This window comes from Penaeus vannamei, chromosome 33 (assembly GCF_042767895.1).
Source record: "Penaeus vannamei isolate JL-2024 chromosome 33, ASM4276789v1, whole genome shotgun sequence".
Lineage (NCBI taxonomy): Eukaryota > Metazoa > Arthropoda > Malacostraca > Decapoda > Penaeidae > Penaeus > Penaeus vannamei.
In genome coordinates this window covers 1042922-1047921 of record NC_091581.1, presented here as the reverse complement: position 1 = coordinate 1047921, position 5000 = coordinate 1042922, and the positions used below count along the sequence as shown (strand labels likewise).

Below are 5000 nucleotides of genomic sequence, written 5' to 3'. Positions count from 1 at the left end.
AAATAAATAAATAAAGAAATAGAAAAGAAAAAAAAAGTGATGGAAAAAAAGGTAATGTTTTCCCTTCACTATAAGTGCCATTGCCTAACGTTGCACTATATATTTGATGCCACTAATATGGGAGAAAATTTGGCACCTTCTTCTGGGTCGACAGCGAGTTGCGTGAGGCGGTGGCACTCGCGCCTTGGCCCGCAGCAGCCACGCCAAATGCGGTGAAATACGTCATTAGCGAAACGTGACAACCATCCACACTTTCTCATCCCTTCCCCAAAAAAGCGAAAACGAAAAAACGGAAAAAAACGGAAAATACGAAAATGAAAAAGCGAAACCATCCCGCCTTCTCATCCCTCCCCCAAAAAACGATAAACGAATAAACGGGGAAAAAACGAAACGCAAAAAACAAACGAAATACGAAAACGAAAAAAAGAAACGTAAAAAAAACGAAAACGAAAAAAAAAACGAAAAAAAAAAAAAAAAACGAAAACGGAAAAGACGGTACGGAAAAAACGAAAAAACGGGAAAAAACGATACTGCAAAAAACGAAAACGCAAAAAGACGAAAACGAAAAAACAAACAAACAAAAAAAACGACACGCAAAAAATCTTTAGAAAAAAAACAAAAAAGCGAAACGCAAAAAAACGAAAAAAAACTATGAAAAAAAATCAACAAGAGAATAGAAAAAAAAACCCCGAACATTCAAGAACCCCTCCTCCCTCAAAGAGCCGCGACCCGGCCCCCATTAGCACTACTTCGCCGCCCACATTTCCCTCCCGGCGCCCCTCCACTCGCCTCCCTCGCCGTCACAGCGAAGGCGGAATAAAACAAAAAAATAAATAAATAAAGAAATAGAAAAGAAAAAAAAAGTGATGGAAAAAAAGGTAATGTTTTCCCTTCACTATAAGTGCCATTGCCTAACGTTGCACTATATATTTGATGCCACTAATATGGGAGAAAATTTGGCACCTTCTTCTGGGTCGACAGCGAGTTGCGTGAGGCGGTGGCACTCGCGCCTTGGCCCGCAGCAGCCACGCCAAATGCGGTGAAATACGTCATTAGCGAAACGTGACAACCATCCACACTTTCTCATCCCTTCCCCAAAAAAGCGAAAACGAAAAAACGGAAAAAAACGGAAAATACGAAAATGAAAAAGCGAAACCATCCCGCCTTCTCATCCCTCCCCCAAAAAACGATAAACGAATAAACGGGGAAAAAACGAAACGCAAAAAACAAACGAAATACGAAAACGAAAAAAAGAAACGTAAAAAAAACGAAAACGAAAAAAAACGAAAAAAAAAAAACGAAAACGGAAAAAACGGAACCGAAAAAACGAAAAAACGGGAAAAAACGAAACTGCAAAAAACGAAAACGCAAAAAGACGAAAACGAAAAAACAAACAAACAAAAAAAACGACACGCAAAAAATCTTTAAAAAAAAAACAAAAAAGCGAAACGCAAAAAAACGAAAAAAAACTATGAAAAAAAATCAACAAGAGAATAGAAAAAAAAACCCCGAACATTCAAGAACCCCTCCTCCCTCAAAGAGCCGCGACCCGGCCCCCATTAGCACTACTTCGCCGCCCACATTTCCCTCCCGGCGCCCCTCCACTCGCCTCCCTCGCCGTCACAGCGAAGGCGGAATAAAACAAAAAAATAAATAAATAAAGAAATAGAAAAGAAAAAAAAAGTGATGGAAAAAAAGGTAATGTTTTCCCTTCACTATAAGTGCCATTGCCTAACGTTGCACTATATATTTGATGCCACTAATATGGGAGAAAATTTGGCACCTTCTTCTGGGTCGACAGCGAGTTGCGTGAGGCGGTGGCACTCGCGCCTTGGCCCGCAGCAGCCACGCCAAATGCGGTGAAATACGTCATTAGCGAAACGTGACAACCATCCACACTTTCTCATCCCTTCCCCAAAAAAGCGAAAACGAAAAAACGGAAAAAAACGGAAAATACGAAAATGAAAAAGCGAAACCATCCCGCCTTCTCATCCCTCCCCCAAAAAACGATAAACGAATAAACGGGGAAAAAACGAAACGCAAAAAACAAACGAAATACGAAAACGAAAAAAAGAAACGTAAAAAAACGAAAACGAAAAAAAACGAAAAAAAAAAAAAAAACGAAAACGGAAAAAACGGAACCGAAAAAACGAAAAAACGGGAAAAAACGAAACTGCAAAAAACGAAAACGCAAAAAGACGAAAACGAAAAAACAAACAAACAAAAAAAACGACACGCAAAAAATCTTTAGAAAAAAAACAAAAAAGCGAAACGCAAAAAAACGAAAAAAAACTATGAAAAAAAATCAACAAGAGAATAGAAAAAAAAACCCCGAACATTCAAGAACCCCTCCTCCCTCAAAGAGCCGCGACCCGGCCCCCATTAGCACTACTTCGCCGCCCACATTTCCCTCCCGGCGCCCCTCCACTCGCCTCCCTCGCCGTCACAGCGAAGGCGGAATAAAACAAAAAAATAAATAAATAAAGAAATAGAAAAGAAAAAAAAAGTGATGGAAAAAAAGGTAATGTTTTCCCTTCACTATAAGTGCCATTGCCTAACGTTGCACTATATATTTGATGCCACTAATATGGGAGAAAATTTGGCACCTTCTTCTGGGTCGACAGCGAGTTGCGTGAGGCGGTGGCACTCGCGCCTTGGCCCGCAGCAGCCACGCCAAATGCGGTGAAATACGTCATTAGCGAAACGTGACAACCATCCACACTTTCTCATCCCTTCCCCAAAAAAGCGAAAACGAAAAAACGGAAAAAAACGGAAAATACGAAAATGAAAAAGCGAAACCATCCCGCCTTCTCATCCCTCCCCCAAAAAACGATAAACGAATAAACGGGGAAAAAACGAAACGCAAAAAACAAACGAAATACGAAAACGAAAAAAAGAAACGTAAAAAAAACGAAAACGAAAAAAAACGAAAAAAAAAAACGAAAACGGAAAAAACGGAACCGAAAAAACGAAAAAACGGGAAAAAACGAAACTGCAAAAAACGAAAACGCAAAAAGACGAAAACGAAAAAACAAACAAACAAAAAAAACGACACGCAAAAAATCTTTAGAAAAAAAACAAAAAAGCGAAACGCAAAAAAACGAAAAAAAACTATGAAAAAAAATCAACAAGAGAATAGAAAAAAAAACCCCGAACATTCAAGAACCCCTCCTCCCTCAAAGAGCCGCGACCCGGCCCCCATTAGCACTACTTCGCCGCCCACATTTCCCTCCCGGCGCCCCTCCACTCGCCTCCCTCGCCGTCACAGCGAAGGCGGAATAAAACAAAAAAATAAATAAATAAAGAAATAGAAAAGAAAAAAAAAGTGATGGAAAAAAAGGTAATGTTTTCCCTTCACTATAAGTGCCATTGCCTAACGTTGCACTATATATTTGATGCCACTAATATGGGAGAAAATTTGGCACCTTCTTCTGGGTCGACAGCGAGTTGCGTGAGGCGGTGGCACTCGCGCCTTGGCCCGCAGCAGCCACGCCAAATGCGGTGAAATACGTCATTAGCGAAACGTGACAACCATCCACACTTTCTCATCCCTTCCCCAAAAAAGCGAAAACGAAAAAACGGAAAAAAACGGAAAATACGAAAATGAAAAAGCGAAACCATCCCGCCTTCTCATCCCTCCCCCAAAAAACGATAAACGAATAAACGGGGAAAAAACGAAACGCAAAAAACAAACGAAATACGAAAACGAAAAAAAGAAACGTAAAAAAAACGAAAACGAAAAAAAACGAAAAAAAAAACGAAAACGGAAAAAACGGAACCGAAAAAACGAAAAAACGGGAAAAAACGAAACTGCAAAAAACGAAAACGCAAAAAGACGAAAACGAAAAAACAAACAAACAAAAAAAACGACACGCAAAAAATCTTTAGAAAAAAAACGAAAAAAAACGACACGCAAAAAAACGAAAAAAAAACATGAAAAAAATAACAAGAGAATTGAAAACCCCGAACATTCAAGAACCCCTCCTCCCTCAAAGAGCCGCGACCCGGCCCCCATTAGCACTACTTCGCCGCCCACATTTCCCTCCCGGCGCCCCTCCACTCGCCTCCCTCGCCGTCACAGCGGAGGCGGAATCTCGGGTGGTTATTTTTTCCTTCGACGCCCACGCTTGCACGCACGCACATAGGTGTATAGGCGTACACAATGCGACAGGTGGTTGTGTGTGTGTCTGTGGGTGTGATATATATATATGTATATATATATATGTATATATATATGTATATATATATATATGTATATATATATGTATATATATATGTATATATATATGTATATATATATGTATATATATATGTATATATATATGTATATATATATGTATATATATATGTATATATATATATGTATATATATATGTATATATATATATGTATATATATATATGTATGTATATATATATATATATATATATATATATATATATATATATATATATATATATATATATATATATATACGCACACACATATATATATACACACACACACACACATATATACGTATATACATATATATATACGCACAAATGAATGTTAAACTTGAATACACACATATATGTGTGCATATATATATATATATATATATATATATATATATATATATATATATATATATATATATATATATATATATATATATACATATATATATACACACACACACAGTTCCTTACCAAGCAAAGCCTCGTGATATCTGAACCGAATTGCATGAACAACCTGCCGACAGCGCCGCCGCCCCCGAGGGCCCGCGCCCCGCCCTCGCAACAGCAGCAGTGGCTTCGCAACGGCCTCCGATCTGCTGCAAGAACGAGTAACAAGCTGAGACTCACATCGCTCGTAAAAACTTTAGGCCGAGCGCGGAGGTCACGTGTCCGCCGCAGCCGCTGCTAATGACCCTGACCCTCGTCGTGCCGGCCCGACCTGACCCGCCGGCGGCGAAGGCGCTCGCGGCCGCTCCGAGGCCGAGGGGGGGGGGGGGGGAG

At 39.5% G+C, this 5000-nt stretch overlaps 1 protein-coding gene across 1 annotated transcript in view; it reads left to right on the top strand.

Moving 5' to 3' along the window:
- Positions 1-5000, top strand: part of LOC113801952 (band 7 protein AGAP004871) — a gene marked incomplete in the record, with an annotated part of 213626 nt that overhangs the window by 186453 nt on the left and 22173 nt on the right.